We start from the raw sequence: 16,040 nt of genomic DNA on the forward strand, positions 1-16,040 counted from the left end.
CAAAGAGTCCTCTGAGCATTAACAAACTAGTTAAGTAGAGCATCTCGGGCCTTCAAAGGAAGAGAACAATGTGAGACTATGGGCAAAAATAACCATTTTTCTGAGAAAAATGAAGTGTCTTGGTATACCTCAACAGGTCTTTTGTGATTAGCTCATGGAATGGCTAATCCCTGAGCCAATTTCTTAGAACTCTGTGATTGTCCATTTAGCTTATAAACTGATGCTTCTTCGGCCATGAGACAGCATCTGGGGAACGAGTGATATGCAAAACAGCATCAGGTAACATCTTCCAGTGAACATACAAGTATTTCTGTATCAAAAATAACAATTTTTTTATATTAATGGACCTTGTTCCTTTTTATTCTGTTAATTTTTATACCATAATGCTATATACTAGATTTTGGAATTTCTTTCTTGACTTCCCCAAAAATTCTTCATCACTTCCCCAAATAATGTTAGGTCAAAGACATAATCATTTTTAATAAGAAGCCACATGGAAAGCAGATCATTTAATTATAGTACTCATCATTTTAATTTTTTAATAATTTTTATGAGGCAATACAGGAATGAAAATATTTCCCTCTAGATGAACATTTGCTTATATTCTTCATTTATTCTAAAGTTCAAATCACATCTTAAGCTCCCTGTGCTTTAAAGGAAACAAATGAGAAGTAAACAATTCATAAACATGGACCTGATGCTCAAAATATTTAATTTGACAAAGCAGGTGTCCAGTGAATGAAATTTAAAAATTAAAACTTGTCCAATCTTTCATATTTTTGAAATATGATTGATATATCTCTTAGCTTCAGACACCTTTACCAGACATTGTGGCTTTCCATCTTTATCCTCTACTGCTTTCTCACATATTTTCTTTGTTTGCCTCTCTGTATCTTTGGAATCTCTGCTCCTATCTTTCATGAGCCCATCTCACACATTTCCCTTTCTGCTTTTTCTTCTCACCTAACATTGCCAGGGGACTTGAAAACACTCACAAAATGTGTCTTTTGCCTTTCTTTCAAAACTACATTGCATCACTTTTATTTTTAATGCTTGATTGTATAAATCAAAAGATTAATCACAAGATTCTGTTAATATTAGGACAAACTTGTCCCCATAATAATATGAAAGAATTAGATTAGATTCTATCTTTGATTAGATCCTATCTCAAGTGGCCATGTCAGTAGCAACTAGAGGGAATTGATCCCTTATGTACTCACAGAACAGTATTCACCATACTCATGAAACAGTAAGTTAAAACTGCAAATTCATCAGAAAATTTCGTGCATTTTTTAATTGAAAATCTTCACGTCTGTTTCTTGGAGCACAAGCTGCCATGACATATGTTATGTAGACTTCTAAACTGCTATTTGGTTTACAAACACCCAGCATTTTTCATATGAAGAAAATGGTGGTCAGGGATAAGTAATTCCATGACAAAGCAAATATTTAAAACAAAGCTAATGGTGAACCAAAGGAGTAGAAGAAACAAAAACATTCTTCCTAAGTGAGGTACTGGTTTTCCTTGATAACTTCACTGAGCTTCAGCATCTGTTGAGAGGCCACACATCACAGTTTCTGGAACCCTTAAAAAATATTAATGCACATTGGCATTTATCTACTCATTTTCTGCAAAAAATCCACTGAATACTCAGTGCTTACACCAAATAAAAAAGTCGATGATTTTTCAATTTTTTTTGCAAACCACCTGAAATCCCACTGGGAAATACATGATAAAAACAACTTCCCAGTGCCAAAAGTTTCTAAGCCTTTTCTAATAATACTATTCATTTATATTTTTTAAAAAGGCAAGCTTGACAGAAAAATTATATTTTATTACAAGGGAGGAACAAAATTCACAATATTTAAATGGAGATGAGAATTTTATAAATATCTGTGACATACACACAAAAAAATTATATCTACCCTCATAACAGACAGTATTCCCTTTGAGGAGCTAAACTATACCTGTTTCCAGAGAGACCGCTATACCCAATGGTTTAAATACATGTGAAGCAATTGTGTTTTGATTAGAACTAGTCTGTATTTAAAAAAAAATAAAAAGTAACTATTATAAAAATCATTTGACAGGGTGTAAGTCACCCATGTCAGTCAATTTTATTACTTATAACCAGTCACTGTTTTGTTAATCTGAATGTGAGTTCTTGAACATCCATATTTCAAGAATTATTTATTTATATTCATCAGCTTATTTTTATTTCTTGAAGACAAGAGAGGGTTCTATCTCAGGTTAAACATGGATCTCACTTTTATCTTGTGGTTATTTTGAGACAACTTGGAAAGAAACAGACATGATAGTTAAAAAAATATGAAGAAAATGTAGGAAATCAGTCATATCACTATACTTTGTTGTGACCCAATATTACAATTTAAATAAAAACAATTTTGGAAAACTAAGCTGATAGTGGGCAGGAGTTGTGAAATTAGCTGGCTCTCTTTGTTTTAATTCTGATTTTTATCCCATTATCCCCTCTCTTTCAACAATTGATTTTAACTGTTTCACATTTCTGATATTTACATCATGAAAACGGTCCTTGAACTGTAAATGCTGATCAGTAGGCAATGCTTACCTCCGTTTTTAAGATTACAGTCCACGTTCACTTCTGCATGCAAGCACTGTACGCGGTATTACATTTAGAGATAAATAATTCCATCATTTCACCCTGGTGCTCCTGTGAAATGTGGTGCTAGGAAACAGCCGACAGGCAGTGCGTCTGAACAAATCATATGTCCTGTAATTGCCGCTTAGCTCTAATTACTATTGAGGATAGTGTTTGCAACTTGATTCCTGGGAGAAGGCAGACTACCTTCTGACGACACCAAACCAAATATATCCTAAAAGACTGACAAGTTACTTTCTTTCATGTACTTTTTTATCTTCCAGCTACTCAGCTTCTCAGAAACTATCAGTCTGCCTTAGAGAAAAAAAAAAATCAAGTCATCTTGACATCCTCTCCTATGCAAAAAAGCAAGACTATTTCTCAAAATATCTATTTATTATAACAACTTGGAACTTTAAGTAATGAAATCACTTTTTCTTCCTGGATGAGAAACTAAATCTCTTACTTTTTGAGCACTTTTTAAAGGTATTTTTATGGCAAAGATATTGCATTGTAATAGTCAGTGAGTTTCACATTAAATTTTATTAAAATTTACATGGGTATGCCTCAAAAGCCCCCCTGAACGTCCAATGCCATCCTTCATCATATATTGGTTCCCTTTGCCTTAATTTACCTCCCTCTCCCCATTTCTTCATAGTTTCCTTCTAGTACTACTAAATAGTCAGGGTTCAAAACTTTATTTCTAAAAATGTTTTCCATGTGTTTGTGTTCTCTATATACCATATATTAAAGAGAACCATAAGGGTCTGTCTTTTTTCATCTTATTTTTTTCACCAAAAGTAATATATTCCTGGTACATCCATATTGTTGAAAATGGAAGGATTTCATCAATTTCTATTAGAGCTAAATGATATTCTATTATGCATATATTCTATATTTTTATTCATACATTGGTCACTTTTTATTTAAAAAATCTATTTCCAAAACCTAAACTTTATTTACATAGTTCAGAGTAATTTATGTGCATGGCATTAAGCTTATAAAATTTATTTCCTTCTCTGCAGAGTTTTTGGATTTAAGTGAAGAAACAAAGCATATAAGGAAAAAAAGAAACTAAACACATGATCATTTAATGTTATAATATTAACAGGGATGTTTGTATTTCAACGAAAAAAACTAATTTCAGTTACATGGGACAATTATCACAGTGAAATTAAAAGTTGAAATTGGAAGTTGGTTTGGATCTAAACTTTTACAATAGTTTCTTATATACTTGAATTGTACTATCGTTGAATATCTGGCAACATGATTACAATAAAACTTCTGCAATTTCTATGCTGTAAAGTATAGCAATGACGAAATGGTTGTGTTGCTTTTGCAACGTCGACTCTTATGGATCTTGAAAAATTAGGTATTTGGCAGAATGACAGAAACTTGAAATGGCCAATTTGTCAGGAAGGATTTTGCACTCTTGGTTGTGCAACTTTAGCACATTTGCCAACAACAGTCAACACTTAATTGACATACAGAACAAATGGTCCCTATCCAGATTCACAGATCTGATGTATCTATTTGTGTCAGATTTACACATTAACTATCAGGGACAGGTGAACCTAAATGAATAATTAGATGCAGCAATCAAAATGGTAATTATAAATACTCTTAGAAGATATACATTTCTTCAAGCCCAGTGATCTCACTTGTTCTGACGGATTACAAGTAACTTTCTAAATGGAAAATAATAGACTTATTCTATATTTACTGTCCCCCAAACAAAAACTATATATCTTGTGCATATAATATTTAGGTCTTTATGATAAAATAAAATTATTGCCACTGCTATGGTTTTTCTTTTTTTAACTTAATTTAATTTTAAAATATAGGGCTGGAGCGATAGCACTATGGGTAGGGTGTTTGCCTTGCATGTGTCTGACCTGGGTTCGATTCCTCCGTCCCTCTCGAAAAGCCCAGCAAACTACCGAGAGTATCCCACCTGCACAGCAGAACCTAGCAAGGTACCTGTGACATATTTGGTATGCCAAAAACAGTAACAAGTCTCACAATGGAGATGTCACTGGTGCCCGGTTGAGCAAATCGATGAGCAATGAGATGACAGTATTACAGTACTAATTTTAAAATATACACTCATGAGAGATATCGCTTTAGAAAACTCTTTGCTCAGTTGGATTGATGTTTCGTTCAAAGTCTTATTCTTTCATGGAGATAGATAAAACCAGTTTTTCTTTCCATTCTCTTCCACCTGCCCTTGACTCATACCTATTACCTGGGGTATATTTCTGGAACATTTTTAGGTCTGTCACATTAGTTCATCCTTATAATCCCAAGCCCTTTATTACCTCCCTTAGGTTTTTTGGTTTCAGTTCAGTGAATAGAAAAGGAAGTCTGTAGACCAGTAGAATCAACGTCATCAAAGAGCTTGTGAGAGAAGCAATCCTAGCCCACATGTGCAGAATCACAGACTCTGAGGTAGAAACCAGCAGTCCATGTTTTAACCAAACTTGTGATTGATTTGTATCATGCTGATTGGTAGCATTATGCTACATTCATTTGCAGTACACGAACACAGTAAGAGCAGTAGAAGAACAGGATATTCTAGTTAAGTCTATTATGGGGGCAGTACTAATGGGAACAATAAAGCAGAGCAGAAAAGTGGCATACAAGTGGTAATCCAAAGGACAGGAATAATCTGGTTGAGTCCAGATATCCCAGACATCTTTTACCTGTGCCCTTAGATTAACACATCCTGACATACTCTAAGATCTAACTTACTCAGTCATTATTCATATTCAGTCATTCTGACCTAAGCAAAACAAAAACTTCAATCTTATTATCCTCTTGGTTTAGTGAATACTTTCTCTTCTCTCCCTAATATTTAACTTCCTTTAGAGTTGCCTATATTTTCTTCAGTTCCAAAATCCTATAATCTGGCTCCACATTTCTCGGTGTAGTAATACTGAAGACTCTCATCCATCAGTCCTCCTTGACTACTAAACTACTGGTTGAATATCATCATCATCATCATCATCATCATCATTGTATCATTGTCATCCCGTTGCTCATCAATTTGCTCAAGCGAGTACCAGTAGTGTCTCCATTGTGAAACTTGATGCTACTGTTTTTGGCATATTGAATATGCCATGAGTAGCTTGTCAGGTTCTGTCGTGTGGGCAATATACTCTCAGAAGCTGGCCAGCCTCTCTGAAAGGGGCAGAGATATCGAACCCGGGTTGGCCACATGCAAGGCAAATGCCCTACCTCTGCACTATCGCTCCAGCCCCTGGTTGAATATAATCCTATATATTAATGACTCTTTTCCAAGCTTACATTTTGTATTTCCAACCACCTAATGAGTTCTCATCTCCATCAAAGCTTATATTCAAAATTTAGTAATTCCAATGTTCTGAGCCCATTCTTCCTATGCCTTAAAGGGAAGTCAAGCTAAATTTGACTTCCTTCTTTACCCTAAATCAAATAACTTTTATAACATCTGGCAACTCCTTCCACTTTTTATACCCATTACCATTACCTTCACATAGCTTCTCATAAGCAGTTCACTATCTTAAACCTTTGATCACCGTCTCCTGTAGTCAAATCAAAATTTTTGTTTGTTTGTTTGAGTCATGACTGTTCATGCTCAGGGTTTTCTCCTGACTCTGGACTCAGGAATCAATTCCATGGGGCTTAGGGAACTATATGGTATACCTAGGATGGAACCCAGCTCAGTCACATACAAGATAAGTGCCCTACTCACCATACTATCTCTCCAGCTTCTCAAATCAGTTCTTAAGGACAACTACAATCAATCATTTTTCCTATTCAAATGCCTTTCATGGTTCCCCCTGGTGAGTTATAGGAGTTGAAATCCAATACATCTGTTCAAATCCCTACACCTCTACTTACCAGCTGTGTAACATTAATTGGCTAGTTGTAGTCCAGTTTTTCCAGTTTCTAAAGAGCAATAAAATAATGAGCATATTTTTGAATATATCTGAATTTAATCTACTAAACTACAAAGAATATTGGAAATTTTATCAAATGGCAGCACTATTATCATTCATGCCAGGCATCACTGTAGAACATATCTCATTCCAACACTTCATTCAGCATCCGTGTAACCATCCTAACTTAACAGAAAACCATTCTTTCACTCACACTTACTAAGATATGCCAAACTAATTTTTCCACAAGGGCAAGGATAAAAATCTAATTTTCCTTCTTCTCTGACTCCTATCAGGTACCTTACACATAGTACTTGCTCCAGAAATGGGAACACATGAAACACTAGCCGGTTCTTTCTGTTTGCTTATTTTATGGGTTCTATGTTCAGGATTCACTCCAGGGTCTATACTCAGGGATTGCTCTTAGAGGTGTTCAGGAGAGCCTTATAGGGAGCCAGGGATTGAACTTGGCTCTGCTATGCGCAAGGCAAGCACACTACCTGCTGTACTATCGCTCTGACCCACCATTAGATGCATTTTTTGTTTTTTAGGGGGAGTTGTGGGCTCACATCTGGTTATGCTTGGGTCTTACTCCTGATTCTGTGATTAAAGATAACTCTGGGGGACAATATAGGGTTCTGGAGATCGAACCCAGGTTGGGGGGCATGTGCCCCACTTCTACCACAACAAAATATCTTGCAAAGCATTTCATTTATACTTCCCTTACAATACTTAAGACATTTTATTGTGCACTATTTGTGGTTGTGTCTCTTCTCCAGGAGGCTATAAACTCTTCAGGTTAGAGACTAAACTTGATATATATTTTTTGTCCAATGCCTTTCCCAGATAAAGTACCCATGGACATGCTGAATGAATGAGGCAAAGTGAATGACATCTATATTTATTGTAAAAAATGTGCTTCTTTATACTACTTGGTTAAAGAGCTTCTTTCCTCTTGTTATTTACAATAGTCTTCAAAAAATAAACACAATGAGGGACTGGAGTGTGAGTTTAGAGGGGAGAGTGTAAAGGCTTGTTTTACACATGACTAATTTAGCAATGATACTTAGCAAGCATACATCCCCATACCCAAATCACCAGGTGTGATCCCTGAGTGCACAGACAGGAGTAAGTCCTTACCACGGCCATGTAGTACCCAAAAAGCAAAACAAAAAGTCCACTACGAGAAAAACACACTCAAGAGGATCTTTTATAAGAGGAGTATATTCCTAATCTCACATTTATAGTTTATAGGAGTATGTTCCTAATCTTACATTTATAGTTTACACAAAGTTACAAATGGTTGCTGGATTCGAGGGATAGTCTTCAAAAGCTAAACAGATCCATATGACAGGTGCAGTGAGTTAGAACATTACACTACATTAGAACATCAGTGCCAATGAGGGTACTTGAAAAAGTAGCTAAAATCCTTTGAATATTTGTGAAGATGCTAGGCCTTCCCTGAAAACTCTTCTTTATGTTGTGAGACATTCAGAAAGCCATATCTAAATAGAATTTTCTTGTATATTTAGATGTTTGATTTTCATTGTCACAATAAATGTGATCTGGCTAAAGAATCAACTTATAACTGTTAAATTATCCATTTAGAAAATAGAAGTCCTCTATAAAGCTGGACTGGAGCGAGATACCACAGTGGATAGGGCATTTGCCTTGCACACAGCCGTCCTTAGTTCGATTCCTCTGTCCCTCTAGGAGACCCTAGCAAGCTACCAAGAGTATCCCGCCCACATGGCAGAGCTTGGCAAGCTACCTGTGGCATATTCAATATGCCAAAAACAGTAACAACAAGTCTCACAATGGAGACATTACTGGTGCCTGCTTGAGCAAATTGATGAGCAATGGGACGACAGTGCTATCGTGCTACAGTGATATAAAGTTATCTGTATGTATGAACTTCTAAATATCAAACTTACTTTCTATTTATTTAAAATTATAAATTTCAGTTCCTTTGTTCTTACTCTGAATTTATTTTAGATAGATTATGACCCTGATATTCTGTAGCTTTATTTTAGGTTATTTACCAGTATTCCCTGACAAATATAAATACAAATACCTGTTAACTAACTTAATTACATTCATTAAGGAGTCATTTATTTCTAAAGTAACTCTTGATTGAGTATATAATCCTTTTTAATTAAAATGATTCTTTCTTTCAGTTCTATAAATTATAATTTTGAATTTTCATAAATTTATTTAACGTAGGCAAGTCTATAAAAACAACTCTCTTTGAAAATGACATAGTTTCTGCCATTTTTACCTCCCTAGCACTAAAGTAGTCTGTTGAGAAATTGAAAACCAAGGGGCCTGATCCTGAAGGTAACTCTATTTGCTCTCAAAAAATCAACTGCTGCACCAAAAGGAGTGACAACGTGGGTTAGGATGTCTGGAAACTGTATCACTATGAAAGAAAGACTGGAGGAAGACCTTAATATGTTTTTCCCTTGTTCCTCCTTTCACTCACCACCTACATTCAGTATACTGATAAAACACCTCAAATAAAATTTTCAAATTGTCCTCCTTTATTGTATGTAGCATTCATATTCTAGTACAGCTATCAGACAGAAGCTGATGGCTGTACAAGAATGCAGATACAGCCATCAGTTAGTGCCTCTTCTGTGACCTTTCTGAGAACATGTACCACTATAATTGGCTTTTCACACAGCCACAAAGTTTCCTGTTGGAAAATGAAACCTTGCCATTGGATGATTGGTCTACACATGGTTGTGTTCAGGGCTTACTCCTTTATCTGTGTTCAGGTATCACCCAGTGTTATGGCTTCCTCCCCAGATCCCTTTGAATAAAATCACTCTCCCATAGTCTATGGCTGTCACATGATTATGCCTGTTTACTTCCAAAACCTCCATGTGTACAACATTCTCTAATTTCCCCTATAATCAAGACCTAGGCTTTCTTTTCATTCCAAACCATGCCAAATCATTCTTATTTTGAGGTGTTTGCTTTGAATGTTCCTTCAGCAAGAAACTCTTTTGAACCCTAATTCAGTCTGTCTCAGATTAACTGGGGGAAAATTGAGGCTTGCATCAAGAATTTTCTTAGAAGATATTGCTATTGCATATAAACCTTCTGTCACTAAAATTATCTTGGTTTAATTAGGTACTTGTTAATTGTCTCCTGTCACTGGAAATAAATCTCCACCAGAGCAACATCTATATTCTAGATAGTCTGTCCCAGCTTCCTTCCAGAAGAATGCCTGTCCATGGCAGGTACTCAATGCGTATTTTGAATATGTGAGCAACTAACCTTGCTGGTATTTTTAAATAAAAAAATCACTTCTTTTGTTTTTTTTTGGTCCACAGTAACCCCTGGTGGTGTTCCACAGTAACCCCTGGTGGTGTTCAGGGGTTACTCCTTGCTCTGTGTTCAGTCATCACTACTGGCAAGGCTCAGGGGTTCATATTGGGTGCCTGGAATTGATCTGGGTTAGCCAAAAGCAAGCAAACACCATACTTACTGTACCATCTCTCTGGCCACAGAGTTTTTTTTAAAAAAAACTTTTTAATCATAAAATTGCTTTAAGGAATGCTCACTTATTGTTACTATTCTTCACTAATTACATATGGTAGTTACTGAGTCAATAATCTTCTTGGTATTTCAGTAGGGCTGGCATACTTTATAAGAAATATGTTTGGTATATATGAGATGAAATATTGGTTCTATTTTCCAATTTTAAATGCAGTATAAAATACTGCCCATTTCCATTTAAAAGTCTACAAGTATCCTGAGCCACAGAGTTGACTTTATCCATTGCTTGATACATAGATTTTATATATATAAGGTAAGAAGGAATTGCCACCGTTCATTAGAAGTTTCTGGAACCAATCATGAGAAGAAATTTCACATAAAGCTTTGTTTTAAACTTAGGTTAAAATAACTTATTTATGAATCCACTAAAATGAGGGCTTATGAGTAATCTCTAAACATTTATATAACAATGCTAACCTTAACCTTTATTACATGCCAAAACTGTTCAAATAATTCATGCATACTCATTCATTCAATATTCAAATTAACACAGTAGGAGAAGAACTTGCTATTAGCTTCAATATGCAGTGAGGATATGATATACAGAGATGATCTGTTTTACCCTCTCATCCCTTATCACAAAGTTGGGACTCATACACATAGAATCTTGCTTTAGGTCCCATACTCTAACCACTATGCTATGCTACCATGCTGATATAAGAAGAAAGTACATCTGTATCCTCAGAATCTCACAGAATATATAGCTTATAAAAAATTACATGTTAAATGTCAGCCACTTCTAAATATGCATGTTTCACTTCCAAACATTTTCAAATAGCTGTTTTTCTCATTTCTTCCAAATGAAGGTCTGAAATGCTTAGCAGCAAGTGACTTCATGAAGCAGTTCCATATCATGTGAGAAATCATGAGGAAAATCTAAATCAAATACCATATCTCACTATGCCTTTCATATCACCATGAAAACAGCACGATTTTCTAGGACACACTGCAGTCTGGGATGATAAGATAGCATATCTTAAAATGACTGAAAACTAAAAATGGATTTGTGTTATTCCCAATTCACCAAGAATCTTCTATTTTGACAAGTTAGGACATGGGGATACAGACATCACCTTAATATATAAAGTCTTTAAGTACTCAAATCTCTGTAAGTTCTGCATAGATTTGGGTCATACTATTCATGAGAAAAATTCAATATTAGCTTATAGAATCAAGACAGAATTCCAATGACTCATATTGTTTTGTCATTCACAAAATGTCCTTTTTTGTTTTCTCCTTTACCTCCTCCTTTACAGAAATTAATCAGCTATTGTATGGAATGTAAATGAATCAAGGATTCAACAGTCCTGCACACAGCACATGTTGTGTAACATGATCCTTACGCAATAAATCTTTCCGAAAGCAGGCCTTCTTTTCCAAACGGGGCCTGTCTTCACTTCTCTCAAGGGAGACTTGGCAAATGGGACCTTCTGAGTTGACAGGTCACTTCTCTGTGCTTCAGCTGACAATTCTCTTACACAGATGTCAGTTAAAACCTTTCCTGAGGCACGTAGGGGATCAGCACTTTTGAATTACGCCCAGTCAAGAGAATCTTTCCCTCCTTAGCTCTCTGCCTAGCCACCCCATCCCAACAGCAGCAGAGCATTCCTGTAAATCATCCCAGAACATGACAGAAGGGAAGGACTGACTAAGGACATGAATGGTTTATGGAGTTCCTCTGTCAGAATCTCACTAAGGAAGAGAGATCTCTGCACTTTTGTGATCTATTCTCCCACAAAGGATTGAGAGCCTAAATGAGATGTGAAAGAACTTTGGGCACTTTATGGTGATACAGTAGCTTTAGTGAGCTGGAGTGATAGCACAGCGGGGAGGGCGTTTGCCTTGCATGTGGCCAACCCGGGTTTAATTCCTCCACCCCTGTCGGAGAGCCCAGCAAGCTACCGAGACTATCTCACTCGCACGGCAGAGCCTGGCAAGCTACCCGTGGCGTATTCGATATGCCAAAAACAGTAACAACAAGTCTCACAATGGAGACTTCATTGGTGCCTGCTCCAGCAAATCAATGAGAAAGGGAATGACAGTGATACAATGTGACACAGTGATAGTAGCTTTAGTATCAGTCCTCAGTTCAAGTTTTGCATCCACTATTTGCTAATGATTTGACCTTGGAGATTTGCGTACTCTTAGAGTCTGTTTTCTCACCAAAAACCATACCTGCATTTTTTTAGGTTCGGTAAGGGTAAGGGAAATACAGCACTTATATTAGGCTTAGCGCAGTGTCTGGCACAGAGCATGCCTTTAGCAAACTGTTAGTTCTTTCTCTGTTTTTCTATTCCTGAAAAGGATCAGGAGTTTGGAGGCCCAAGGTTTAGAAATGTCTTCAATGCCTTTAGTATATTTCATTTCCACTGGCTTTGCTTTGTTTTTATGTCAAGAATTCCTCTCTTTTTTTTTTTTTTGGCTTTTTTGGGTCACACCTGGTGATGCTCTGGTGTTACTCCTGGCTCGGTACTCAGGAATCACTCTTGGCAGTGCTCGAGAGACCATATGGGATGCCTGGGATTGAACCTGGATTGGCCAAGTGCATGAATTCTAATTTATTATGAAATAATATGAAATAATATAAATTAGGATGAACTCTCCCAATCCAAGAATTGTATGAAAACACTGGTTACCATGTTCATTGGGGGAAGAATGTATTAATTTATTAGTGAATTTTCAAAAGATTCTGTGAACTGTAGAATTTTTAAAATTCAGCATATATTTCTGAAAATGCACAGGCAAACAGATCCTTCATAAACCAAATATATTTTTTAATGTACTAGAAAAGTCAGTAACCAAAGGAACTCCACAATAAATCTTTCTGTAGAGCAAATTACTGTGTCATAAACTGTATTTAATAGAGGATTTTTATCAGCTTTTACAAAAAAAATATGGGTCTATATAAAGTAGAATATACAGTGATATTGTATGAATTATATTTTCAATTTAAAAAGAACACAGTGATATTATATGCAAAGTGGTAACATTCATCAATAATTTACAATGCAGCCTGGAGGTCAAGTTCAAGTTTAATGTAAACTTCAAAAAAATCAGAACATCAAAATGTCCCTCTCTTAACTGAACAAAACTTTAGGTAATCTTTGCTCCAGAAACCTCATTTTATGGACGAAGAAATTGAGGTGCTGAGAGGTTACATGACTTGCCCAAGGTCACTGCAATAGTTCCAGAGAATGGGAATAACAGCTGTAAAAATGATGACAGTGATTACGATGATGATGACAGCACCGTGATCGATTGAGTACTTACTTGAGCTAAGCTTTTTAAAGACTTTAACCTCATGGACTCTCATGACAACCCTGGAGGAAGATTTTATTGCCTCTACTCCACAATGAAGCACCCTGCTCAGAGTTCCATAGCCAATAAATGGACAACTCAGAATACAAACCAATTCACACCTCTGAACCCCTGCCTTATCTGGAAAGATTATGTGCCCTTAAGCATGACTTTAAACCGTTTTCTAGAGTGAAACAGAAGTCTTGTGGTCTTTAAGTATAACCAATTAAGAGGCTAGTTAATAACTATATATTTACAACCTTATGATAGTTATATATTTAAAAATACTATTAGGCAATACTTATTAATGCTACACTCACATAGACACACTCACATGAACTCCTAATATATACTAGGAGTTCAAATAGGTCATCTATGCTTCAACCGTTATCCGTTGGCGCAACCCACCTACATTAATGCTATGCTTTCACTCTCAGCTAGAGTACAATCCAAATAACTTGTATCCCATGTATTCATATGCCATGCTGCTAAACCAAAGTCATATCTATGAAATTCTTTCCAGATCTCTCTTTCTGGGCTGTGTGGGCCTAATTGTGATCTCATTATGGATGAATTTAGGTAAACTAAATGGCATTTGTTAGTGGTGTAAGGTGTTTATCTTCCTATAATACATAGGGTTGGGCTGGGGTGGAAATATAAAGGGATGGGGCAGAATATACTCTGATTTCCATATTCTGATATGGAATTTTGAGCTGTCTGGACACTATAAAACAATACCCAGTGTCCTCAGATATTATAAATATATGCTTATCGAGGTAGGTGGATATAACATAGTTTTTGGCAATTTGGTGGTCTGATTTTTAACTTTATAATAGTTTCACATATGTGGATCTTTATTGGCTTTTTGGGGGGACAAATTAGTCAGTTCTCAGGGCTTATTTCTAGCTCAGTGCTGAGCGGTCACTCCTAGTGGGCTCACAGGATCATATCTTGTGCCAAGGGTCAAACCCAAGTCAATTGTGTACAAGGCAAACAACCTATCCATTTTACCTCACTCCAGCCCATTGGACTTTAACTCTATCCTTGTCTTAGTCTTTAAAAATGGTAGGACATGACAGAATATCCCTCTATTCTTTTTCCAGTGCTATTTTTAGTTTTTCTGTTCCTTAGACACCAGCAAAATTACAAACCTGTCTTGATTCCTATTTCTTTGGCCCTAACTTTGCTGGTGACCTGGTATAAAATCTATCCAAACACTGCCGGATTATTTAGTGATATTTGATTAAACACAAACAGTAATAGTTCTGGGAACACCACAATGAGACTCTCCTTGCCTTCACGGAACTATCTTTTAAAGGGTGCACTGGAGTCCTGGGAGCAGATAGCCAAAAGTGCAATTCCTGGGTCTGACAGCAGCTCAATTCACACCATTACTTATTGCAGCACTTAGTACAATAGCTAAGATATGGAAGCAATCTAGATGTCCAATGATAGATAAGTGGATCATGAAGATATAGCATATATATACACAATAATGAAACCATATAGTTTGCTGAAACATTCATGAAACTAGAATATTCATGTTAAATGAAGTAAGACTGATGATAAGGATAAGTACAGGATTATCTCACTTGTATGTGGTATTTAGAATAAGTGGATGACAAAATGCCTGTTTTAGAAATGGGTTGATACCTAGATAAACCTTTGACCGAGTACAAGGAGATGAGTAGAGAAGGAAAGAAATCAAGGAGAGTAGGAAGAAGAGGCTGAAAGAAAGCAATAGGGACAGGGGATAGGGGTTCAGGTACATCAGAGGTGTAAAGAAATGGTAGGGCTAAATATCCAAACAACAGAGTCAACAACACTGAAATCATGAAATCCAAACTATAACAACTGAACTTAATAAATAAATTCTTGTCAGTGCAGGCTGGGGGCCAAGTGGGGATGGGGAGAGAATCTTGGAACACTGGTGGGGGGGAAGTTAACATTGTTGATGGGATTGGTGCTTGAACACTTCATGTCTAAGACTCAACTATAAATAACTTTGGAAATTATGGTGCTAATAAATTTTTTTAAAATAAAATAAAATAAAGGGTCCACTAAAATGAACACCTTTTTAATATTTTTTAAATTTTTAAGTTAACTTTAAAAAATTACTCTTTAATAGGTCTTTAAAAATACAGATTAAGAGGTGTTATGGTAATATTAACACTAAGTGTGCTGAGAGAACAAAACTTTTCCATAGATGGACCGTAAGGTCATATAGAAATGAAAGTTCTAACCCAAAAATATTTGAAGACAGGATTTACCTAGTTTGAAAGGAAAAAGATAGAGGAATAAGAGATAGTCCCAAACACACAGAAATCCAGAACTGGAGCCAGAATAAGTATGGAGCCTTGAGGAGTGAATTTCAGTATTAACTAAAGCATGTCTCCAGGGCAAGACTTGTTTCTGGAGAAAGTAACTGGGACCAGTTCAATATAGATCCTATAGAAAAGTCATGCTACTGTCTCCAGACTTGACTGAAGACAAAGTATAGTCATTTGAGATTTTAACCCAGGGCTTGCCAGTCAGTAAGTGGAGAATGGATATAGTAGATGTGCTGGATAAACTAGTAGGAAAAGGAGTGAGAGGACTGAGGCTGACACATGAGTCCAAGCAAGAGACATCATCATAG

General features: G+C 36.2%; 1 protein-coding gene across 5 annotated transcripts in view; it reads right to left on the bottom strand.

The window, feature by feature from the left end:
- Positions 1-16,040, bottom strand: part of ZNF385B (zinc finger protein 385B) — a 427,342-nt gene that overhangs the window by 105,018 nt on the left and 306,284 nt on the right. Inside the window, exon 1 of one of the 5 annotated variants that reach the window (XM_055122077.1) lies at positions 2,592-2,763. The exons of the other annotated variants lie outside the window; for them this stretch is intronic. The gene's annotated coding sequence lies outside the window, so the exon portion shown is untranslated. Of the gene's footprint in view, positions 1-2,591; positions 2,764-16,040 lie in introns of those variants that run through there. 5 annotated transcript variants of the gene reach the window in all.

Source organism: Sorex araneus, chromosome X (assembly GCF_027595985.1).
Source record: "Sorex araneus isolate mSorAra2 chromosome X, mSorAra2.pri, whole genome shotgun sequence".
NCBI lineage: Eukaryota > Metazoa > Chordata > Mammalia > Eulipotyphla > Soricidae > Sorex > Sorex araneus.